We start from the raw sequence: 26,338 nt of genomic DNA, 5'->3' as shown, positions 1-26,338 counted from the left end.
TTACTAGAAATTGTCCCTGGAGCTAAATTAGTTAAGAACTAAAGACCAAAATGTATGTTCTGAAAGTCTCAGTCTAACTATGCACCTGCTTAAATTCTCAAGACAACTATCTGCCTGAAGAAAAAAATAAGAAATACAAAATTATACAACATGACATCAACAGCAGCTTGATATTCTTGCTAATACATCCAAATGCTGTTTCATCTTCCCAAACAGCCCACCCTTACGGAGGTGCGTGTCGGTGCACCGGCTGGCAGCACCACATCGTCAGAGCTGGGCTGGAATGGGAACCTGGGGATGTTGTGCCCGGGACAGCACACCCCACCTTGCAGCTGAAACAGGGATGAAAAACAGCAGAGGTATTGAGATGGTTTAATTAAAGCCTGTGGGGGACCTTATCTGGGGGTTTGCCTCATTAGTTAGGCGAGTGTGGCTCTTGGCTCCTGGCTGCCAGAGAGAAGGATGGCTCAGAAGTAATCCTTGGTGTGATCCTGGGGAGTGCTGCATCCTTAGTGGCTCCTCTTCGCTCCGTGTAGCATCTTGCTGTTAGAAGTCAAATTACTCCACCCGTTCTTGCTTCCACACTGCTGAGCCTCTCTGTGGGTTCAATTCTCAGAACTCATTTCAGTCTCCGCTGCTGTTCATGGTCAAGAGACGAGGGGCCTTGCAGAGGGATGTGGCTATGTTGGGGCAGCAGGCAATGAGCAGCAGCATGAAGCTGAGCACAGGGAACGCCGGGTGCTGCCCCTGGGATGGAGCAGGGCTGGGGGGCAGCTCAGCAGGAAGGGGCTGGGGGGGCAGTGGCAGCAGCCCAGCAGGAGCCCTGGCAGCCAAGGGGACAAGCCACACGTTGGAGCACACGAAGCACAGCATGGCCAGCCCCTGAGGGGATTCCCCTGCGGCATGTTGTGCTGCTGCAGCCTCACCTTGAGCATCACGTGGAGTTCTGAAGTTCAATATAAAAAGGTCCCTGAGGTGCTTGAGCATGGTGAAGCTGGTGAAGGGGCTGGAGGGCACGTCCTGAGAGGAGAGGCTGAGGACACCTGGGCTGCCCAGCCTGGAGGAGAGGAGGCCAAGGGGTGGCCACGCTGCTCCCTGCAGCTCCCTGGGGAGGGGAAGCACAGAGGCAGGCGCCAGCCTCTGCTCCCTAGGGACCGAGGGCAGGAGGTGCGGGGACAGCACGGAGGTGCAGCAGGGGAGGGACGGCATGGGCATGAGACAAAGATCCTGTCCTGGGAGGGTGCCAAAGCTGGAACAGGCTTCCGAGGGAGGTGGCTGATGCCCCATGCCTGCTGGTGTTCAAGAGGCATTTGGGCAATGCCCTTGTTAACACGCTTGGACTTTTGGTTAGCCCTGAGTTCAACAGGCCGTTGGACTGCATCATCTTTGTAAATCCCTTCCAACTGAACTACTCTATTTTTTTAAAAACCAAAAACAAATTAAGCAACTGTTTGCACCATCTCCACAGCTTACAGCCCACACAGCTGTCTCACTTTATTTGCAATCATATCACTCACTGTTCATTTCATTAGTAGGGTTTTGTTCTCTCTTCCTTTGCATTGAAGGCAGTGAGATTTGAGGTTTCCAGTCTTCTGTGGTGGAAATAACAAATAATAATCGCTAACAGTGTCTCCCGAGGGTAAATCTCAAATGTTGGTGTCCTACAGGCTGTGATTTTCTCACCTAGTCACAGTGGCTGCAGTGTGGGACCAGCATTTAGATCATTCTCACTGTGCTGCTGCAACAGCTGACTACTCTGTCTTCTTCAGCCTGCCTCGTCTGGAGGTGATAATAAGTTTTAAAGGTTTTCTGCTCGTCTTCTCCCTGCCACGAAGAAAATGTCTTGTCATGGCTTTTCGGTTTATCTACTGTTTCCATGTGTAGTGGGTTACAACGTGTTTCCTCAACTCACAACTCCTGCTTGTGTTGCTGAATCAGCTGGTCTTTCATGCTGCAAACAATACTCTTAAAATTAAAGCTCCTATAAAGTTATGATTTTTTTTTTCAGTGTTCTAATTGGTCTAGCTGGATTATGTTAATTATTTCTGATCAAAACTGCTTAATTAGCATGTCAGGTCAATTAGCAAGGGCCTTTGGCGTTTAAGAGAGTTATTTTGTTTTTACTTTTACTTATAGTGTAGTCATTCCACTGTTACACATTTTATGTTTCTAGAAATATCCCTGAATTAATGAAAAGTTAACAGACTGGGATATAAGAAAAAGCTTCATAAGCATCCACCAATATCTTACACTGGGGATCACTGGAACCTAAAATGCTTCTTTAATGCTTCATCATTGAAATCAGTCTTGAAAGCAAAGTTCACGGCCTTGCAGCTGGCTCACGAGAAGAGAAGCAGCAGGAGAGCTATGTACTACCCCAAGTCTGAGGGACGAGGATTAAAACAGAGAAAGCTGCAACCACGAGAGTTCTCCCTTCCTGTCCATAAAATGCAGGGATAACAATAATTTCCCATCTGTGAAATCCACTTCAGGAACTCCTTGTAAAATACTGAAAGGCTGCTAAATGTTATGTTTATTTCTTGCAGATAACTTCTTGTAATACTCATTCATAATCAGAGAAGCCTTTGGATTACATTGGCATAGAGGCTGTCAAATAAAAACTGTCCACAGATTTAAGTCTTTTTTTTTTTAAATAATATTCTAAATGCTTGATTTATTCAAGTGAGTGTAGGGTTTCATCAAAACATTTTTCTCCTTAATTGAGCTAATAACTTTACTCCAGTCCTCGTCTTTGTTCAGTCTACGAAGCAATTTCCCAGCCTCATCTCCCATCTCATATATCCACTTTTGATCTGATTATTAGCATTTAATCTTCTCCAACATTCAGTTTATGATATTCAAACCCAGCCTTATTTAAGGAAGTAATACCTTTTGGTGTGCTAGGTGTCACATGTTTTCCTTTGTAAGGTAACAATTTTATCTTATGTTCTTGAAAGTTATTTGCTCTCCATTTTCATCCCCCCTCCCCCCCATTCTTTAACTGGCATATGACTTCTCATAAGAAGATATAAATGGAAATGCAAATGCAGAATGAAAATTGAGGTAGGCATAGATTTACATATGAAAAATACCAAATGAGCAGGCGCTGGGGGATTTAACTGAGACATACTCTATTTACCTGCTTCCAAAGCAGCTTATACCTCTAGGTACTCAGTGGATCCTTCCAGAAGCGCTGGATCCCTAGCCTTTCCTTACCCCATACCCAATTCTCTGAGGCCAGCTGTTCAAATTGAGATCTGGACGGGAAATATGCTATGAGTTTCCTGTGTACCTGGATCCATCTGTCTGACAGCCTGGCCTTCACACTCATCAGCCCAGGTCACCCTGTGCACCTAATCATCTAGTTACAGGCTGTGCAGGTGGGTGAGCTGCCTTGCTAAGTCCCGTGCCTGCACCTCAATCAGGGAGGTGTAGTTAAGCAGGCTCTGTGCTAATTGCTTTTAATTCTGTTCCACGGCTGGCCCTTCAGGCACAAGACGCAAGCTGGAGAACAGCTGGAGAACAGAAGCTCTCTCAGAAAGGCCACCACAGACAAAACCTGTGGTGCATACATAACATGTACAGATCACTTTTTGCTCTGAAACTTAACTGGGAGTACAGGTAACTGAAACAGACTGTTCACAGTTTACAAACATTTAAATATGGAAATAAAAAAAAAAAAGAATATCAAAAAGCAGCATGTGATCTGATTGCCAAGTCTCAAATGGAGGAGTGTAGTGCACAGACCTGTTAGTGGTGCGCTGGTCTACCAAGGACTGCTCGACCTGCATTACCACAGCATCTTCACCATGCTCACTGCTGCTCCTTGCTTGCTTATGCTTTTCTTTCCTTCAGCTTTTTCCAGTTAAACTCCTAGGGATCAATTTTAAGCTTCTTCCCCAGAGCCCGGGACTGGTTTGCAGCTATAAACAAACAGGAGAGATGGTGATGAACAACAGGTGCCCGAGTCATATCGCAATGGCTGCTGCACTGCTCATCCCTTAGCAGGTGGTGACCTTCCTGCTCTCACATTGCATGGCTGCAGCTATCAAAAAGAGATCAAAGAACCTTTTAGCAAACAAACAAACAAAAAACACTCAGCATGAGTGTAGCACAAAACCAGTAAAATAAATTGCCTTCCTGCACCTCTAATTTAGTTGCCTTTCCATAGGTCTTGGTCAGCAGTCACCTCTGTCTGCGTCCCAGCCTCCATCCCAGACACATCCACTCCTCACTTCAGGAATCAAGGAACCAGGTTATCAGCATCAACACCCATTTTTAACAGTTAACAGCCTAGAGTGAGTATTCCTCATTTGGATAAATCAAGGCTTAAAATTTACTATAAAACAATTAAAGATTTGTTGTTGCATCTTTCAAGTGCATGCTTATTTTGTCCTTATCTGTGACACCCCTGAACATCCTTTCTGCTTGTTCCTAACTACAGTCCTATTCTACGTTAACACAGGCTGTCTCAAACACCAAATTATTATCATTAGTCTTAGGTGCTTCATGTGTGTAAAATAATGAATCTCTCAAATCAATATGTAATAAGAACTGAAAAAAAACAACATACGTGACATTCTGAACTCATTCATCTCTGAGTAGCATGGAAATGGGACACAACTGCATTCTCTGTTTAGGTCTTCTTAGTCTGAACCTTTGCTGCAGTTACACTAAGAAAACATGCTTCATTCGTCTAATGTATGGCAATATTTTAAGTAGAAGATTTTTCTGTTCTATGCAAATATATTCAAGGGCTATCAACAATCAAACTCGGGTCCCTGAAGCACATAACAGTACTCTATTTTTCAAACAGTGTAACATGACTAGAAATTCAAATTATCTTTTTATACAATAAATTAAGAATATTTCCATTATTTTTCTTTCATTCTTTAATTTCATTCATATTACAGTATAAAGTAGCTCACCAGCAATGATTTACACATCAGATGAGCAGGTGATATTGTTTAGAAAATTTTAACAACAAATACTGCCACTGTACTTACTGTATTCACACTAGATGAGTTAGAGGGTGTCGTGGCTTCTTTTTGTTTGTTTTCTGGAAAATAGCTTTTATTTTAGTCCTACTTCTTTGCTGTGGGATGGGATGCTGGGGACGGGTGTCAATTTCAGATCTGATTAGGATTGTGAGTTGGTAATTTGGAGACTTGATTGCTAACAGCCGAGACATTATGGGGACATTCTGCACAGGAAGATTTGAAATGGCTGAGGGAGAACTGCTCCTAATGATTAACACCTTTGCTCTACACTTCCTCCAGGCAACACACTCTGAAAATAGTGTAAATAGGGTGTGGAAGGCTTTGGCTGTGCAGCCAGGCTCAGCTGAGGATGGGGTTGTGTGTGGTCTTCAAGCACCTACAGAATGGGATGGAAAATCTGTGCTGAGGATGCAGATTTCCCTTCTAACCCTGAAGGCCTGTGTCTGTGAGTGACCACTTTGTTCCAGGTGCTGGAACACGAATGCTTCCACTCGCACCATAAGCTCCTCCAGGCAGAGCTTCCTGCTCCAGAAACAAGCAACTAACACGGTATGGCTGGGGTTCTACTGCTCACACACCACTGGAGTGCTTATCCTTGTACTAGCAAATTCCAGTCACTGACTTGTGTATTGGCTTCACTCAGCAAAGTGTTGGTAGTGGGGGAGCTGCAGGGCTGGCAAGTGAGAGCAGAGCTGAGCAGCTGCCCCACGTCAGGTCAGAGCCAGATCTAAAAGTGACCTGCTGCTGGCCAGGGCTGAGCCTGTAAGAGATGCTGGTTGTGCCTCTGGGAGAGCAGAAAGGGAAAAACCTGCTGCATGACAGCAGCTGGAGACAGGAGTGAGAGCACACAGAGAAGCAGCCCTGCAGCCCCCAAGGTGAGTGCAGGAGGTGCTCCAGGCAGGCAGCAGCAGTTCCCCTGCAGCCTGTGGAGAGGCCCCTGGTGGAGCAGGCTGTCCCCCTGCACCCATGGGTCCCACATGAGCAGATCTCCATGCTGCAGCCTGTGGAGGAGCCCCTGCAAGAGGAGACTCCAGGCTGGAGCTGCAGCCTGCGGAGAGGCACCCACAGTGGAGCAGGAGGCCTGGTGGGAGGTGCTCAGGGGGGAGGATGTAGAGGAGGATGGGTGTGTGGGGGGAAGGTGTTTTTAGTTTGCTTTTAGTTCTCACTGCTCCAGTCTGTTAGTAATAGGCAATAAATTATATTCACCTCCCTGCACTGAGTCTGTTTTGCCTGTGATAGCAACTGGTGAGCCATCACCCTGTCTTTACCTCAATCCTTGAGCCCCTTTCCATCATGTTTTCTCCCCCTCTTCCTCTGAAGACAGGAGTGAGAGTGGTTGTGGTGGACTTCAGCTGCCCACTAGGGGGGCACCACCATGACTTGCAGGTGGCCTCTCCAAGGTGACCGGCCCCACTGCATAAACCAGTGATGACCAAGTACATGAGCTGGTTGGGTTTTTTTGTTTCTTTTGTTTTTAAATGCAAGAAATCAAATTAGATTTTCTTCAAACGTGGCTAGAGGTTTTAGCCCTTCAGATATTCTGAAGGAAATGCAGGAAACACAATCAGAAAGCTGGGTGCTCTGTGGGCAGCTCTTCTTATTCCTGTTAATTTAAGTGTGGTGGCTGGGCTTCTCCTTACTAAACATGCTGACACATCACAGTTTTATGATGTCTGTCTGAGTATGATTCCAGCACCCAGCCCATACTGATAAAACAAAGGTAGATCCCCTTAATCCCCTAGGGAATCCTTGGGCTAGACTTCCATGCCATGTATCAGCACAGCACAGCTGGTTATTTAGCTTGTTATAATCAGTCTACCTGCATGCATGTGCACTAAAATGTCTTGAAAATGTTTTTAAAGTGCTTTCTGTTTGTTTGTTTGTTTTTTCCTAATTGTCTTTCCACTCTGGTTCCAATACAAGCAGTTATGTAAAGAATAGCTGACTTATTCCAGAAATAAGTGGATCTGTAACTGATAAGAAAACTGCCAAAATGATGAACTTACCATGGAAATATCCTGCTGCTGTGCCAGTCTCCTTGTGATCCCACGCTGCAGCTGTGCACGGGGAACAGTCTGTTCCATGTAGCAATGCACCTTTCAGCCACGGGGGAGGCCAAACCTGCTTGCATGAGGGATGAAAGCACTTCAATGCCTCTCACATGTTTTTATTGGTCTGTGTTCATTAATCTTAATTAGCAACATGTAAGGAAATCACTGAGTGATCTTGCAAAGTTTAGTTCTGTCCTCAGCTAAATCCATTCAGAGCAAAGCTAGCCCTTTCCAATAGCCAGGAAGAATTAATTTCATACATTTAGAAACTGAAATAGAAGCAGGACCAACCAGTAGCCGGAGGCAGAGCACAGTGAACATCAAGGTGCTCCGTTAGCAAATGGAAGCCTTCCTAATGACAGAGCTTGGTGTAACCATCCACTCAATGCAGCAGAGAAAGGACAATTCAAAAGGGCAGAAGTACTAAGCTCCCAAAATGTAAGGATCTGATAGCTGTTAGATGGCTCACCACTTCTGAGTTCTTGCACAAAAACAAAGCTGTACTCAGCTCTGAATGAAAATGCATGTGTTGGTTTGCTTTTTTTTCTTTGAGAAAACATAATGAGAAGGCAGTGTTGTGGATTTTTGCTTAGGGTTTTGTTTTTTTTGTTTTTCCTCTGTTTGTATAAAGTTTCAGGTGCAGATTCTGTAACTTTTTATTGAAAAATCTTCACAAGTACTCTCTCTTCAACAATGTATCTAAAGACATTTTGATGTGTAAAAGCTCATGAAGAGTGGTTAATGTGATAAAAGCAGAAGCTTGAAGCAATGACATCTAAAGAGAGTCTGTCTGAAGATCTCGAAATCAGATAGAATAAAGAGAAGGCTAAAATGACAAATATGTTTGATCTTATGTACTTAAACAGAAAATCATTTCTGAGTCCTGTCTTATCCTATAAAAGAGCTGATGAATGTCTTGGATTTAGATACATGTAGCTATATTTGCTACAGAGGAAATTACATACTTGCAATTGAACTAGCACTGTATTTTGGGAGTTTATTTATTTAAAAACCCAAATCATCCACTTCGTTCCTTCTCCCCTCTTTGCCTACAAAAATATTCAAGTGGGAAACAGTACTCAGCCTTCTTGTACAATGAAGGAATTCATTTCCTTATGGAAAAGCAATGAAATACCTCCAAAAATGAAGTACTGAGATGAGTTTGGGGTTAAGTAGGAAAGAGCAATGCTCATAGAAGTGGTAGCTGTTAAGTCAAGTGCAGTAACTGCAATGCAAGTACACCATTTTCAGGGAGAAGGGCAAGTAATTAAGGTGAGAGATGACAATTTCTGTGGCATTAGACCTTTTAAATGAAGGAAGAATATGGAGGGATAATATGGAGTGTGTCCTAAACCTGTCATTTCCGCATTCAATCTGGAGCTCACAGATCAAGAGAAGCAGAGGGCTTGGAAACAAGGAGGTAATGATGATAAACCTCAAATTTATCAATGGATTTGTATAGGCACAGACAAGCTTACATGTGGAATCTTTCCTTTAAAAACACAGGCTCCATTCTTACAGAATTAAAGGAAATTTGCTTAGTATTTGTTCATATTTTGAAATACTTCCCCTGGCCTATAAAACATCTAAAGCCTTTAAAATAAATTTTATACAAGAAAATTAATTTTTATTGTCTGCATTCAGGAGGTGCCCAGTTCAACCCTTCCAACTATGGAAAGCTTTTAGTCTATCATGGCCCTGATTCAGCAAAGCATTTAAGTAATTGCTTTATTGCAAGTGCAGCAGAGCCCCATCGATGCGACTGGAACTACAGATACTTGAAAACTCAAAGGACTCGAAGCTCCAAGTTAGAGGGGAAGAGAGCTTTGAAAGTAGAGAACGGTGCATTAAAAAAAAATCATCCCTACTAACTTCTGCCCCTGTTCCTTCATTTTTCAAAGAGGTGCCATGGGAAGCACAGAAAGCTGACACTGCAGTCTCTGGTTACTGATCCACCAAGCAACCAAGTTGGTGTTTACCAGCACATTCCCTTTCTCACAAATCTGCTTCTCTGTTCTCCACCCCCACCCCACTTCTGAAAGACCTGTAGGACATCTCTGGTTAATTCCTGCTGGCTCTGTCCATCCAAAGACATTACAATCTCCCCAGGTTCTTGTGAACGACTCAGTGGTGGAGCTCAGCTACTGAGTGGGGCTCTGCAGCCCATCACAAGACACCCAGCCAGTGACCGAGGGAGCCTCTTGGCTCCCTGTCCAAATGTGAAGCACCTGCATAAACTATGAAGAAGGTGTCAGCACTAGATATCCATCAGTGGGGCTGGGGCCACCTAGGCCACTGTGCGTGGACTCCAGTCAGCACAGAGAAGCAGTTTTAATATTACTTTAGAGTCTCTCCAATTCTTTATGCACCCACATCTCTGGGATTACGCTGAAGTTGCACTTGAATGTACAATATTTGCATTCCACTTGCTAGTTCACGTTGCTTGTTCTCTCTAATCTCAATATCACAGCACAAATCCCTTTCATGCTCTATTTCCTGTGCAGTGCAGCCTCCTGGTTTTGTAGCCAACATGACTCTTTCCACTCAATGTGACTTCTGTAGTAGGCTATAGATAGGCTTTAACTCTCTCACCCACCCTACTCCTCAGGAGGAGCTGTGCAAACAAAAGGCAGTTTTTTATTACCTTTTTAATCACCTTACAGGCTACTGAACTTGTGTTCTTTCTTTTCTAAAGCCTGATGCAAAGCTGGCAGGAGCTGTTACATTCACAGCATTGTGGATTAAACTACTTATGACCAGTAGAAAATCAACAGAGACGCTGGGCAGCAGGAGAAAGGTCCACGAGGAAAGCAGAATGAGTCTCCATGGAGGAGGCAGGGACTCTGCATGGTACTTGCAAACAAGATGGTGAAGGGTCTAGAATAGAGTGTATAAGGAGTGGCTGAGGTCCCTTGGTTTGTTCAGCCCAGAGTAGAGCAGGCCGAGGGGAGGCCTCATGGCGGCCTGCAGCTCCCTCACGAGGGGAGCGGAGGGGCAGGCGCTGAGCTCTGCTCTCTGGGGACAGCGACAGGACCCGAGGGGATGGCATGGAGCTGCAGGAGCACTGACCTGAAGTGGCAACTGGAGGAGCATCTAGAACAACGTTTGTGCAGCTGAGTCCCAGCCTTGCATCTTGGCCTTGCACTTTTCCCTCAACAGATGGAGAAACAGAGTTATTTTCAAAACTGAGTTCATGTGCTGACAAGTTACAGATACAATCTCTGTTCCTGTAGGACTGACAGAATAGTCCTGCACTTCAATAAATACAGCAAAAATCATCAGGAATTTAGACAAAAAAAAAAAAAAAAACAACAGTAAAATCCTAGCAGGCCACACTTTGAGCCATTTCTGAACACGCGGGAGGTATGACAGAAGAAATGAGCAGCCATTTAAAGCACATGCTGCTGTTAATGCTCACTGTCTCCGCTTCAGCCACTTATCAACTATTAAGCATATACTATAAAGTGCACTTGGACATCAATGGGTATTTCCTTCCTCCCCCTCCAACATGCAAAGAACTTCATGAAGAATTTTTTATTATAAGCCACCCAGAAATGCATTGCCATGTCTCCTGACATACCTAGGAAAATACCTTTGTAAGAAAATGAAGGAGAACTAAAACGTGTCACCCCGTGGCCAAAAGGAAAAAGCAGATGGTTTTCTGTATGAGCAGAAAGCTAATGCCGAGGGAGTAGAAGTAGATATATCGGAACTTTCACTGCATGTTGCCAGGCACAGGGATGGGACAAGGCATGATTTAAAGAGTTACGGTGTTGCTGAAGCTGGGGACGCTTCTGTTGATGTATGTTGAGAAGCAGTTATATAACTCATACCCCAGCACTGAGAAATGTCAGAGAGCTCCAGCAAAAATACAACTTGGAAAGATTTTTCATTACAGATGGTCCAAATTATACTGCACAACACAGCCTGTGTTCTCTCCTACAGCATTCTGCGGGCTGTGTATGTAAGAAATCCTATATTCCCCGCTATTAAACTAGGAAACGGATCCTGAAATCGTTTCTTAGTGTAAAGTCAGCAGATATAAAACTGATGAATGAGCCTTGACTCAACATGACTTTCTCTGGGTGCCAAACCAGACCTTAACCAGGACAGGCCAAGATCTAACAGTTCTGATGTGACATTACAGCTGCCACTGAAAACAAACAAAAGCTAACCGAGTAGGTATTTGGTCAGTGTTCATCAGCAGCAGCTGACAACTTCTTACACAGAAGGTTTAGGTTAGGTACTTCTAGCTGTGACATTGTTTTACTAAAAACAGGCCTGCATGGCTGCTGCAGAAAGAGTCAGCCGATCAGCAGAGCCAAGGGAGTTAAGAGGCTTTTACTGGGGACATCACACATACTGAAAAATCATAGAACCAATGGAACATCCCAAACTGGATGTGACCCACAAAGGTCACCAAGTCCAACTGGCTCCACACAGAACCACCCAAAAACCAGACCCTGTGTCTGAGAGCCTTGTCCAAATACTCTGTACTCTGCCAGTACTGCCAGTACTCTGCCAAGTACTCTGCCAGGCTTGGGGCCGTGACCATGTCCCTGTGGTGCCTGTTCTAGTACCTGGCCACCTCTGGGTGCAGAACCTTTCCCTAACCCCCAGCCTGACCCTGCCCTGTCCCAGCTCCATGCGGTCCCCTCGGGTCCTGTCGCTGTCCCCAGAGAGCAGAGCTCAGCGCCTGCCCCTCCGCTCCCCTCGTGAGGGAGCTGCAGGCCGCCATGAGGCCTCCCCTCGGCCTGCTCTGCTCTGGGCTGAACAAACCAAGGCACCTCAGCCGCTCCTCATGTCTTGCCCTCTAGACCCTTCACCATCTTCAATGCTCTTTGTTGCCCCCTGTAGCTCTTTTGCGAGTCCTGTGCTACAACCACTGCCCTGGTCTGGATATTTCCCATTTTTAAGCACTTGAAGTTCAATTTCCAGGCCTTCAAGTTCAGTTTCTGGCTCTGCAACAAGTTAATCTGAGACTTTTTAAAGCAAATCTCTTGATTCCTCTGCAAGACACAGATAACGATCCTTTCTATTTAAACAGTGGGAGGTTTAAAGAAGAACAGCAGTTACTGTATGTAGGTATAGATCCTAGCACAGCGGGACCGCATGTTAGCTCATCCTCATGCACTAGACCATTGATATGCATTTCATCTCTCTCTCTGCGACTTGTCAGCATTCTCTGGCCAAGAGAACAGCCTGGAGGCATTTCAGGGGTAGAACGTGGACATTTAAAAATGTTATTTGTGCTTTGTGCTAAGAAACTTAACCATTCTGGGACAAATGAATTGATACTACTTGTCCCAAGATCGCTGCCACTACATGGTGGGAAGACCAGTCATAGCTTATGCAGGCGTTTACATGGCATTGCCGACCTTTCCACTTGTTCACCTCTTGTTCTCTGAAGTAACACCACCTGCATGCTTAACGGTATATGGGACACAGCCAATTTTTATTATTTTCTAGAAGAAAAAAAAAAAAAAAAGACTGTCTCCTTTAGACCAGAATACCTTCTACATAATGGTAAGCCACATACTTTTTTACTTTATCTGTTTGTTATCTTATACTGGCTCATGGGAGAACATTAACAGAATACCTGTTTATGCCTCTAATTTAAGGATTATGTTAAATCACATTAGTGCCCTTAAAAGATAACAGCACTGATTTTCCCTTTTTAAATTCTACCACTAATTCAGAACTACAAAATACATAATTATACTGCACAGAGTTTCATTCTCTCTTGTACAGTGCTTCAAGTGTTTCATTCACTTAACAAATGTTTTGTTTCGATATTTGTGGTCCAGGGTCTTTTCATGGGTCTTGGAATATCACAAATTCTCCAAAAACTCCTTTCAAAAGGAGTTTCAAAAGTCTTTATTTATGAAACCACTTTTTGTGTTTTTTCTTTTTCATGCTGCTCTCCACAGTACATCTTCACAAAGTCAGCTGCATTTTTTAATCAACAGCAGTTTAAAAATAATGGATTACATTTTATCTCTGAGTACAGCATTATTTCCTTCCTCCAGTGTTGCTTAATTCCTCACAGAAACTTTTCAAGAGGTGTTTTATTGTTGTTTTTTTGTTTTGTTTTGTTTTGTTTTCCTACTTGAATAAAACATTTATGTTGTCTTTCCTTTGTCATCTCTACTTATAGCTTTTGGTTAAGGCAGTAGCCCTTGACCTGCCTGCAGTCAGCTACACAACAAACGGTTATTATTTAACGTATGTTCTCCTCCTTCAAATGTGTTGCTATTTCTCAGTCATAAAAAAATCAGAAACCACCCTCACAGAGCTTCAACCACACCGCTGGAACCACTTGGACAAAATGCCTTTGCTCTGACAGGTATTTTTCTCAACTTCTCGAGCAGGGGATGAGGGTGAGTGCAACACGAGTATGCAGAGTTGAGGTGAGTGCAACACGAGTATGCTTCCTGGGGTGAGGAAAGCAGTTTGGGGACTGAAGCCTGCAGGCCATGGAATTTTGTGTTTTGCAAATCATTGAGCTGTAAACAGTGCAAGACAGGAGATCTCTGCCACAGTCTGGTCTCTTGGGGAGCACTCTATTTAGAAAAAATGAGCTGGAAAATACAGTCTAGTGCAAGGTTAAAGTGTAGCACTGAAAATGGTCAAACCCAAACTCATACTGAGCAATAAGCCATGGATTTGGATGCACTTTCTACATGCAAAAGGCAGTTCAATGTACAGAGGCTTTCAGTGTTGTAATTGTTAAACAGATAAAAATGAAGGGTTATTTTCTACTGCTCTCAAGAGCAAACCAAGGTGGGGAAATGAATCATCTCCTTCGTCTCATGGCTGTTGGTCTCATTCCCAGTTCAGGAAACCAGTCTCTGCCCTCGGAGAGGACGGTGGTGATGTCTGCTCCTTCCAGCCTGGCTGCGAGCCGCAGCACGCCTCTGGAGGATGAAGTGACAGACTGCTTTAGGGCTATACAAATGTGATTGCTTTGTTGATCATCAAGAATGATGACTTGCCATTCACAAGCAGCGTGCTGGAAAAAAGAATTTTTCATGGGATCATTTCTAGTTTACAATTTAACACAAAACCTGTTAAAGCACAAGAGCAGTCTGTTATAGTCCTGAAACACTGTGCACAGCAAATTTTGGTGTTTATTTATGAAAACAATATAGTGTGGTTCCAGTGGGAACTGATCAAGTTGCATACAAGATTTAAGAGTCCATTCTGTAGCTGTAATAATGCTTTTAGCACTTTCTCAGATCCTTCTCTATATTCCACCAGAGTGGCTTGTGCTAGTTTATCTTTTGGACCATAAAGCATTTTACGCCCTCAGTATTTTGGAAGTGGTATCACGATAAAACAGATTTAAGCCACAAAATAATACACACATTTTCTGTTTGGAAATGTGTTAAATCTGTTTTTGGGAAACTAACTGCATGTGAAACTATTAGCACAGTAGTGGTAATACCCTGGAATATCACTCTAAAAGTGATGGCAGTTTCTTGTTAGCCAGTAATCCTGTTTTAATACAACTCTATTGAGAAATTCATCATTGAAGAATTATGTTCAAGAAAAAATATGCTGAGTCCTCTCTTAGACTTCAAGCAATGTATTTTTTTCTTTTAAATTTAATCTAAAGAGTTTTTGCAGCCTTTTATGAAATGAAAACTAGTGTTTGTTCCCCCCCCCCAAAGTTCTTTAAAAACAACAGATTTTTTGAGCAATACCTGGGGTTTTCTAAATATTCAGCAGGTAAATATGTTAAAATTAACAATAAAAAATCAGTATTTATAATAATGCAGGTAGGGTGATACTGCCCTTGGATAATGTTTGCCATGTGTGTGTCATAAGGGAGTATGGCAGCAGACAGGGCAATTTCAATGTGAAATCCTTCCCGTGAAGACAATTCAGGTATCGTAGCTGGAGTGAAGCATTAACATCGATATCCATGCTTTAATAGGTACATGAGAAATAACTCCCTCTGCAGTGCTTAGAAGAAAGTAATTCCATTTAGGACTACATAAATTTTCAGTTTGTTAATTAGTTTAAGAGAGGAAAAATAACATTTGGAACTTCCACAGGAGCTCCCATTAACTTCAAAATTGTGAAGGAATTGAAAGTGAGTTTTTGTTATAAAGCAGGTTTGGTAACCAGCTCCACTTCCAAATCAGAGCCCCAAAGTCTTCCCTTAGACTGATGATGACATTTTGCTCCAGCAGCACTAACTACTTTCTATTTTCTCCTTTTTTTAATCATTTGTTTTTCATTGCCATTTCTTGAATACAGTTTTTAAAACATTCTCCCAGTACATAGCAGAATTATTCTCAAATCTGTCATTTTAGGAAGCATTAGCCAGAGCAGATATACTCAGCCCAGGCATGCAAGGTCGTATGTAGCAACTACTTCAGAGAAATAGCAAGTAGCTGGAGACACGTAGAATGTCAGGTCCCCCTTCAAAAATGATTCAGCGTCTGAGATCCCGACCTGTCGTCATGTTGGCTTTGGCTGGGACCCCAGGCACTGCTGTTAGCAGGATCACCAATTGCCAACAAATGATGAGATCCAGTGAATCTTGCTGAAAACTGGAAGTCTTCCAGAGCGTGGAAGAATGGTCAGGCATATTTTTGGTAATGCAGATGGGAGATTTTCTAAATCTGAAATAAGCTTTCTACCAGAAAGGTTCTGTCAGGTTCAAGAGGGATATTAATGCCCTCCAAAACCTCACAAACTGCTGCTTTAGGCACTCACACAAGCAGAGGAAAGCCTTGAAAAGTGGCCTTTAGACTCCCAGCTGAGGATCCTGAGATAGATGGAGAGAGAATGAAAACCTCATCTTAGCCTTTAACCTTTCCTGGATGAAAACATTGTTGCTCATCTATCTCTATCTTGAATATGAAGGACTTGGATCACTTCTGAAAGCAGCCATGAATTTCTAGCTCAGTACTCACATCAGGGAAAAGATACTCAGCCCTGTACCTCTAACCAATTGAAGCACCAAAGCTGGCAAATATCTCAGACCTATCCCTTATGAATAGTTATGCCTGCTCTTCAAAACACCACTTTCAGATGTGGGTTACTGACCCTTGTCCACTGTATTCACCACCTATCAGTTAAACAGAGATTTGCACAAGGCATCAATGGCCCCATGCAGGATTTTGTGATCAGTCCTAGGGATGGCACCTAGATTTCACCTCTCAGCATATTTCTGTAGGCACTCACCCTCTTTCTGAGGTTTCTACTCCCAAAAACCCAAAGCAAGGGGTTGCGGTGTTTGCAGCAGATGAGCAAAGTGTTTATCTTGGGTGTAGGCCAACTCACAAGAACTAACATTAGCCTTGGTGCAATCCCTGCCCACTCTGTGCTGGCAGTTGAAAGCCGGCAGCTCTCACGTGTGCTATCCAGCTAGTGGGCACAGGGAGCTCTCTGAGCTTTTGAGCCCAGTCTAACATCTCAAACCAGAGCAGGCAGGATTTATCTGGGGGCAGGGCTGAGAAGCAATCCCCTTCAGAAGAGTCTTAATGGGCTCTCTGTGGCCAAGAATCCCTGTGGACCTGGCTTAATAAACCACAGGAACTGTGATGGGGAAAGTGGTCCTGGTGCAGTCGTACTTGCCACCTTCATCAGGGGAGCAGAAAGCAGAAGAGGAGAAAATACAAGCAGAATGTTGAGAAATGCTGCTCCAGTCTCAGAATACAACTTCCCTTTTCTGTAGCTTGTTTGAGTGTGTACTGAGCCACTCAGGGATGGGTGGGGGGTGCTGGCACAGAGAATCCTGGCATGAATAAACAGCATCGCTTACAAGACCAGGCAGCCACAATTGCAGGATACACAACACAAGGTATAGACCTCGACACACTTCAGCAGTCAGCTCCGTGGTGGGCACAATAGCCTCCAGCTATACTTACAGCTTCCTTTTGGTGTTTGGTCCCTGCCTGTCATCTGCAGCACATACTGAAGGGAACAGCATGCACCTCATTATTTAGATTTACCGTTCGATTTGCAGCACTTTAGAGCCAAGCAAAAGGGTTTAATAACCCTCTCCCCACCAACTAAGGGCTGAGGAAATCGGTGGGAAACCAGGGCCCCACTGCATACTTCCCCTGGCAGCAGGGGTTTGTTTTAGCTGCTGTCTGCCTGATACTGCTTTGTGTTCTGAGAGGCGTTCGCTGCACTCACTTGATGATTTTGTGTGAAGAGCAGGCATCTGATCAGACTTTTAACCGGGGGGGAGGGAAGCAAAGCAGAATTCTGGTGAGTTAAATTACCTTCTGCTGCATACAATCATCCAGCATAACACAGCTCAGCAATAACATTCATGTTGCCATTAATAGAAAACACTTTGCATTGCACTCCAGAGATTTTTTTTCTTTTGGTATGGAAGCGATCCATTCAGATTGGAGCTGCCTGAACAAAGCCTAGGGGCTTAGACACCACCAGCAGCATCTCTCTAAATATCTCTGTCTTATCGTGTCATCTCTACATTTACTTGAAGGAAATGTGCCAACTGCTGAAGCTATAGTGCTCTGTGTATATAAAACACACACTTAGCTGAGTGGCCCTGTGGGGTGACATGAGTTATTTGCTGATTTACTTCAAGTAAGTCATGATAATACTTCAAGAGAATTGTCTTGGCTTCAACAAAATGTGTCAAAGCATTTTTACATAGAACGCTTCATCTGTGCCTCGCTCTCTCCTAGTATAAAGCACAGAAGAAATGTGACTATGCACTATGCTGGTAAAAGGCTGTAAATTTTGATTAAATGCTGTCGGGCGGGCGTGCTACCATGCTCAGGGATAGGATATCTTAAGTTGTCTAAATATGAAAGCTCATCTTGGAAGCTTTTCGTCAATTTGAAAAATAAATTGAAATATAAATAATAATGATGATGTCAGAAGTCCAGAATCAACATTTCCCCATATATATACACACAAATATATCCCCCAGTTTATATACATTAACTGCTTCCACCAAGGTGACAGGTGCCCGTAGACCTCAGAGATACAGACAGTAACATGCTGAGAGCAGTGATACCTGACTGAAAGACAATCGAGTTGTCAGGCAGCCCGGGTCCAGCTGTAGGAGTGAGAGGGGCTTGCAGAGGCTGGAGACAGGTGGATGCAGCAGTAGTACCTCAGATGTTATGGTATTTTCCATCCTTTGTTCCTGAAACATTCAAGGGACAGTTACCCTACCTGGCTAAAACACAGCACCTCTTGAGTCATTTCATTAACATTTCTGTGTTGCTTAATGATGGTTGCATAGCCTAAGGCTGTCTACTCTGTTAAAATTAGCAACCATGCCTTGTGTTGGAAAAAGTCATCCTGTTTTCTCAACGGAGGTAAATCATTCAAAAACCAAGAAGGGATGCTGCAGCCAGCCCTTAATTGAATTTTGTGGCATTCTGAATGATAATGCATGAGTCTCCTCTCCAAATCAGGAATGAGGAATTATTACACAGAAGGATAAACAGGATAAAAATGAAAATTAATGCTCCTGGAAAACAAATCAAATATTTCTGCAAATCTGTTTACTGGCATTTCTGCTCATGGACTCATAAGTTAAAAGTCTCTGTTACTGAACCCAGAACAATCAAAGATGATTATCCCCTAATTCCTTGCCTTTTTACTCCTGGTAAAAGACCATGAAGTTACATAGAGCATTAAAAACATTACTCTAAGCAGTATGGTAAATAGACTGAGCTTATTAACCTTTGTATAAACAAGTAAGGTAGGAGTTGGATTATGGAGGAGATAAGGCTCGTGTTTACACACATTTATCTTACGTAATTAGACATCAGGGAAGAGGGGTGTAAACCACAAGTACAGGAGAAGAAAAATGAGTTATTCTCTGAAGTTGTCTGCCTTGTACAGTGAGATCTAAAAGTAGACACTATCAAGTAATAGCTTGCTATGTCATTTACATTTAAGAATGAAAGTAACAATTACCAGCCCTCTTTATAGGTCCAGGGTTGCTAGACAAGGTTGGCTCAGCATTTTCACACAAAATGCATTCAGGTCTTTCAAATTCAGACCTCTGTCATAATCGGATACCAGAGAAGTCCATCACAAAATAAGTAGAAACAACAGAGGCAATCGAGTTTACGAACAGCAGTGTAATAGAAGATGGACACTGGGAGACTTACTTCTCATTGCAGAAACTGAAGTCCTCCCTAAATTATCACCAGTTTGGAAAAGTGTTTTTGTTTTAAACTGGGAAGATAATTAAAAATCTCTAAATTCAACAAATTTCTGATGTACATCACTACACACTCAATATTCCCTATGTTACAGTGAGTTAATGTTAGCTCAGCAGCACTACTGATGAGATCCTGAGATACCACCAGATAGGATTTATTCTGGTTACTTTAATCTGTTTTCAGAATATCTTGTTCCTATAAATGGATGGTTGAGTAGTTGTCTTCTCTATCCAGGGCAGGAGTTTGTGCTATGGAAAGAGGAGGGAGAGGAGGTGTGGGAGCAGAGACTGCACTTTGGTCCAGCTGACCTAAGGAAGCATTTTCTTTTTGCTTGGTCTGTCTCTTGCCAAGCTGACTGTTTATTCTGAGTTTGAGCTAACAAGGCAACATTTTGAATGCTGGAGCTTGTAGTCTCATGTAACAGTAAATTTACCTGGGTTTAGCAGACTTCCCAAGTGCCTTTTCTCTTGGCTGAAAACAAACACAAGCAAAACATCAGGAAACAAAGCTGCAATTAACACTACAAGAACTACAATGTGAAGACACTTTAAGCTCTGTAATTAAATATTTTTTTTAAAAAATTGGGGGTCTACAAATATATTCCAAGATAGTTGAAGCATAGAGGGTCACCCCTGCTAAGAGTTTAGACATCCCTGTGAAACATACTGAAAATGAGTTACTGAGGCTTTTTCCCTCTGCTTTTTTTTTTTTTTTCCTTTTTTCTTTTTCTGTTGAGGATATTTTTGCACAGATCTGATGCCTTGGGATTGTTTGCGGGAGTGCAGGGACAGCTGTTTCCTTCCTGGATGCCAAAGATTTTTGTGGGGTGTTTTTTATCACTCCCTATCCTTCAAACATGTCTAGCATTATCATGCCTACGACCACTTAAATGGAAAGCACTGTTTACCACACTTCATAGTCTACTTTACACAAAAGTTTGGCATGTTTGTATAAGAGAGGCTGATGTCCAAGTACGTGTTTCTCCTCTGTAGAGCTTGAAGCCAAGTGGTTAGGTAGCTAGTAACTGACTGGTACTGCTGCAACCTCATCTAATAGAAAACTTGTCCTGACCAGAGTTTAAGTTTCTCCTGGTGTTTGTGAACCATCTGTGCAGTTTTTCATTAGCAAAGCTTGCTACATTGACCATTGCATTTTGCAAAGGTTTTCTGTTATAAATTAATTGAAGGTAAGACAAGGAGCAAGTCTTAGCTCTTCCAGTTGCTGAGTAAACATGGAGATACGTTCCTGTACATCTCACTATTCACAGTAGCAAGCATTTTCTCAAACGAGAGTATCTGAAAATCATTTTCTCCCATGACAGCTCTAAACTACAGGTAATACAGAGTCAAACAAAGCATTTCTGTATGAGGACTTGAAGGAAATCCTCATGTGGCATCCCTGTTTGATGGAGATTTTGCTTTCCTTTATCTACATAGATTACTGCTGAATTTCAGCATTCCAAGATTAGCAAGCCAAGCTTTGTTCAGACTCTAAGCAAGGCTACTGCCTCTTACTACTTGCCATGTGGAAGTATCTACATTCTGTAGGATTGATAATGACTGGGTAAAAAACAATCTCCCGATGATTTACTGCATCAGTACTTTTATTTGAGACCTGAATTCAAAAATGAGGGGTAGAGCAAAGGGATATTTTTCAGTATCCCTACTTCCTGCCTACACTAGCACATTTACTACCAGGACAACCAAGAGTTCAGTATTCCCAGTTTTGACATGCAATTACTTCACAGCATCTTCATTCTTCTCTGTATGGTTTTATAAATATAAGTATTAAGAAGATGGACTCACCCTGCAAGGTTCTGCCTCACGTGGCCCAGTGCAGATCAGCATTCCGGAGCTCAGAAACATACTTCTTATACCGATTTTCTTAGGACTTTGGCTAATTTCTGGCCACAGTGGAAAGAGCAAGTCTATTAGACTGCCTTCTGCATGAAGGGAGCCATCTCAGCCAACGTGAGGACCAGGACAGCACTTCTTTAAATAGCATGTAAGCATTTCCCAGGTTTACCACTAGCTTCTCTGTCTGAAGGCTCCATAAACTAGTCAGAAATGGTTTGTAACAGTGTTCCCATTGTGTGAGCGTGCACGGGAGCTTTCTGATTCAGGACGTGTTTGTCTCTCTTTGGTATATTTTCTTCTCTCTCCATCGTCAGCTGATTCTTAAGCATGATAACATTTGGCACAGACACTTCAGGGTGAGAATGGTTGTGTGTTTCATTTGATGACAGAGACATTTGAGAGTTCACTATTGAGTGTGTTCAGATTTTTCTTCCCTTAAAAAAAAAAAAACAAAAAAAAAAACACAGCACAGGATGACTGATTAAAGATACTGGATTCTCTTCAGGGAAAAATCATTTTTGCCAATCAGCAGAATATCAGCTCTGCGTTAGCAAGCTGGCTTGAGCACAAAATGACCTTTTTAAATTCATGTGTATCCATCTCTCTAGAATTAATCATCCATTCAGCTGGTAGTTTATTTAAACACAAATACCAAAAAAAGGTGCAGTAAGAGTACTTTCAGAATCCAAATATTTGCTTTCTACTTCTTTAACCACCTACTCACCACAAGAGTGAAAGCTGCCAACTGGCAGCTGAAAGCAACATTTTGTCTTCGATTAGTCATATTTGAATTTTTTTTTCCTGTGAAATAGTGCCATGGGGACAAACGTGTAACAACAGAGGGCAAATGAGGTCATTTGAAAACCAACTCCCGGGGCATGTCTGGATTGTGAATGGGTTCATGACTTTTGTTCAGAGCTCCCATTCTCCCACTGAGATTGTATTTCCTGCCTTAGACAGATCACTTCACAGAGCCAACAACTGCCTCCAGGCAAGCAGGATATAACGCTGTGCCCTGAGCAGCACAACACTTAACCTTGTGGGATATTGCACACGGGGTTTGTGTGTGCATGCACAGGTAGGAGGGGGAGGCCGGTTAATGTTACTTACTGACGCCACCGAGCGCTTCTGCAGTAGCGTGTTCTCTCAGCTGTCTGCTCCAAAGGAAAGGACTGTGTGAAATGCTTCATCTCCCTCATGGCACAGAAAATCTATTTTGCAGCTACTGATGTTAATCACTTGTGTTGGGGCTCTTCCAAGGATGCCCAGAGGTAGACCAGGATCACAGTAGGTGGTTTATGGACACCAAAGAAAAGATGTCTATTGAGATAGAGGCCAATTTGTTTGCTAATATTTATGTTCCAGCTCTCTGTGAGCTCCAGAAAGAGTGAGGAACTGTCCAATATGAGATCAGTGAGAGTTAATATGCTGATGTGCTAATTATGTTTTGGGGACTGGGGTTTGATGGGTTGGAATGTGGTTGAGCACAAGGGTCACTCTGAACTGGGCCTGCTGAACCTTCACTTCATACGTGACTTTACAAAGGCTGGAAAGCTTACATGGAAGGATTCCCAGTGAAAGGAACTGGAAGTGACTGAGTTCCCCAGCTTATTTTTCAAAGTGGTAAATTCCCATGGGGCTATGTTATAAAATGACATGGGTAAGAGAGAGTACGTCCTCCGAAGACATATCCAAAACTAACAAGAACTCTAAGCACTGGCACTGTGATTGATTCCCCCAGCACTCAGAACTTCTATGACTAAAAAAAGCATGTCTAAAAGTAGGGGCTTTTTCTGAAAGGAAGGAAACAAAGTAAAGCATCCTCACACGCCTACCTCAGGTCTGCTTTCTGTGTTACAGTAGTGGTTAAGAGATCTGTTTAGACAGGGCTGGCCACAGGCTGATAAGCCATGGACACATGAAAGCTGTAGCTTACACACCACAACTTCATCTCATTAGCACAAGAAAGCATTATCATAGAAATAGGCATTTATCTCCAGGCCCAAATCTTCCCAGTATCTCAATAGTTTTCCTTATACATCATGTTTCCAAAAAAAACCCAAACCTGTTCTTGCAGCACCTGCACACCTGCTCCCATTTGCAGCACTGTATGGGTGACATCCTCTAATAGCTTGGCTTCTCCAAGCCAGCTCTTCTAAATAGCATCACTGGAGGAATAGCTGCTCCTGTATGAGAAACAGAATGAATTGAATTCCTCTTTCCAGGACTTCTCTATGCACTCTGTTTTGAGAGCTCATACGATCAGATATGTTCTGCTTTTATGACTTAGTCCGTGCACATTACTAAACACTTGGATAGTTTCTCTAAGGAAAGCTTAAGAAAGCTCTACAACAACTCAAACAGTCTTATTGACTGCGAAGTCCCCAAATGGTATCAAATTTAAACTTAAATCCTGCTTGGAGAGGAAATGAAACAGAGAGGAAGGGATTGGGGAGAATCAGAGGTTTTTTAATTAGTTTGTGGTTGAGGCAGAGGAATCATCTGCTGCAGTACCCTGGCGCTCGCATGCATGTTGTTCTTTCCAGGGTCAGCTCTGGGAATGTGATGAGTGACAAAAGGAGGAGGTAAGCTTACCACTCCCTCCTCCCATTCTCTAGTCTCAAATCAGCACAGCACTGTTAAATTCTACCTTTACCTCTACCTCTCCTTGGCTTTGCAAGTTTTCCCAGTGCAGCAGTGAGGAGAAATGAGTTAGGTCGTGTACACATCTTGCGCCTGGACTCTTCCATCAGTATTGCGGCTGCAAGGCTAGGATGCTTTGGTTTAAGTATTCAATTCAGCAATGACCTACTGTCTCATATAGAAAGAAAAACCACCTAGAACATAACTTCTATTTCGTATTATGTCCCTGATGGACAGCTAAACATCACTCCTGCAGCGCTCACTGCATGGATGAACAATGCAGCTGCTGCTGCTCCAACACCCCCCGATGAAACCCAGCGTAAGGAGTTTTCAGCACTTGCTCTCCAGACACTGTTCTTTCACGGAGAACGGGCTAAGGAAACATATAGTGGTGCCGAACTTTCCATCAGCATAACGCCACCCCTTTAGAAAACTGACTTGACCTACTTTTGATTTGTAGAACCAAGTGACACGCAGTTTATTATGTGCAAAAAAAAAAAAAAAAACTTACAAAAAAATTATGTAGCGCTCATGCTCCTTCCATGCAATCTAATATTTCTATCACGCTGCGCATGCTGCTAATTCAAAAGGCTGATATGGTCACAGACAGCCCAGCTTCTAGGATTTACCATTCAAACATACTTGAACTGGCACAAAAAATGCAATAAAATAATTCTTTCAGACAAGTTTAGAGAGAGGTATTCCCAAAAGACAGAATTCTGGCTTCCAGTCACATAAAGCTTACACTTTGTCAATAACACAGTGAAGGAAGGCATGAATGAATTTTATTTCATTGGACAAGTGACTTGGAATACAGATAAGGCAGGGTGAGCATATAAACCCTTAAATAAATGTTTTAGCACTATCTGGAAGGGAGGAATGCAATTGATTCCAATCTTTTCTGACAGAAAATCAGTTCCTCTAAAGCTCTTGGGGCAACAAACACTAACTAAGAGCGTCTGTTACTAATAAAATCTTTAAGTACAACAAAATAAAACATTGTCATTTGCAACTAATAGGCTATAATTAATGCGAATTATTACTCTGTGGTTTAATTGAAATATTAAACTGTGATATGAAGTCTTTGTTTTACTGTGGCTTTAGAGTCATATAACTTTGAGGAGGGATCTTTAAAGACCTCAAGAAAAACCTAGCAGAGAAATACTCGACAAAGCCCCAGACAAAACACAGTGCAAACACCAGCATCAGGAATACAAAAGATTCTGCTGCTCAAAAGCTAGAGGACTTTTTTTTTTCCACTGAGCATATTTATGTTACCTTAGACTGCTATAAACAGTTAAAAGAAAACACCGAGCAATGATTATGCCCAACAACATTCTTTGTGGGTGTTTCTCTACAAAGTTGTTTCGTGGAAAATCTTGACCTTTCCTTCCCTCTCTGCCTGTTTAACATGAGACTGGTGTTACTCTGTGCACTGCTGCTACAAGCTGGAGCAGTAAAAATTGCTGTTATAATTCTGGTTTTGCTTTGCAAACACCCATTATGCTTCGGACTGAAGGAGTGAATTTGGAGTTTTAGGAGAGCCACATTTGGAACTTTTACATGAATAACCCACAGAAGGTGCCAATTTGTTTTACCATTATAAATCTAACTCAAACCAGAACATTGATTTGCAGTTATATTTGCAAAACCACAGGTTGTTAAAATTCATAAAGCAAACGTAACATTATTATCATAGGGGCCCCAGGGATGAATGATACTGCTAGAAAAAAGGGACTGTACTCAGTCACGACCCAAATTTCAGATAAAATGGTACTTCATTCATATTGCCTATCTCAACCTATCACATTTGCTATGTGCCTGTTTCCTTTGCCAATATAAAAGGTCAGTGAGCATCAGAAGAGGAAGTGCTGAAAGGGAAGTGTAATGCTGAGCACCTTGAAATGATTTATGTGCCTAAGTTCAGATATATTAAACCTAACAAATGTACAGACAAATAATCATCTGAACAGCATTTTAGGTTAATAACCCCCCCAAAAATTGCGCTGATTTTCAGCACCTTACAGAGAGCAAAATTCTTGACTAAAAGCCGAAGTACTTGGCTGCTGCTATTCCAACAGCCTTGCACTCTGAGCATTTGAGAGAGAAATGGTTAAAAATGAACCAGCCTTCAGAGACCGCCACAAGGTGAAGCATTTGATCCCTGTTTTACATCCTGTCTCACATTACTTCTCACAGCCTTCCTGACATACAGAAGCAGGAAGGCAGCTTCACACTATTTATGTTTTCTTCTAAGATCTCAGCGCGCTGTCCTTAACTTATTGATAAATGCATTGCCCATTCTCACAGCATTCATTTAGTTTCGTACCTTTCTGTAGCTGAATCACTTTCCAGTTACAAAACATTTATTTTTATGGAGGGCTGAATGTCCTCTAGAATTTCTGAAATTACCACCTCAAAGGAGTAACTTTACTTCCAGTATTAAATGTTCTTCTCATAATGCCTTCCATAACAGGAGCAAAAATTATGGAATGGAAAAAAAATGCATAGAAATGGAATGCAAATATACTTCGCCTTCTAAAACCAATTTGTTGACAATTTTTCTTGTCCAGACACACCTGCAAGCCCCCGTACTCATCATCTCTCCTTTA

The 26,338-nt window shown here is 42.6% G+C and overlaps 1 long non-coding RNA gene across 4 annotated transcripts in view; it reads right to left on the bottom strand.

Annotated features, from left to right (window-relative positions):
* Window positions 1-26,338, bottom strand: part of LOC106016501 (uncharacterized) — a 331,834-nt gene that overhangs the window by 243,925 nt on the left and 61,571 nt on the right. For all 4 annotated transcript variants that reach the window (XR_011804222.1, XR_011804223.1, XR_011804224.1 and 1 more), the window contains exons 22-27: window positions 23,149-23,269; window positions 21,033-21,517; window positions 19,661-19,698; window positions 18,063-18,194; window positions 7,007-7,121; window positions 3,748-3,923 (exon numbers count right to left, since the gene is read on the bottom strand). This is a non-coding gene — a long non-coding RNA (uncharacterized lncRNA). The remainder of the gene's footprint in view (window positions 1-3,747; window positions 3,924-7,006; window positions 7,122-18,062; window positions 18,195-19,660; window positions 19,699-21,032; window positions 21,518-23,148; window positions 23,270-26,338) is intronic.

This window comes from Anas platyrhynchos, chromosome 20 (genome assembly GCF_047663525.1).
Source record: "Anas platyrhynchos isolate ZD024472 breed Pekin duck chromosome 20, IASCAAS_PekinDuck_T2T, whole genome shotgun sequence".
Taxonomy (NCBI): domain Eukaryota; kingdom Metazoa; phylum Chordata; class Aves; order Anseriformes; family Anatidae; genus Anas; species Anas platyrhynchos.
The sequence above is the reverse complement of the archived record's forward strand: the minus strand, read 5'-3'. Positions and strand labels throughout refer to the sequence as shown.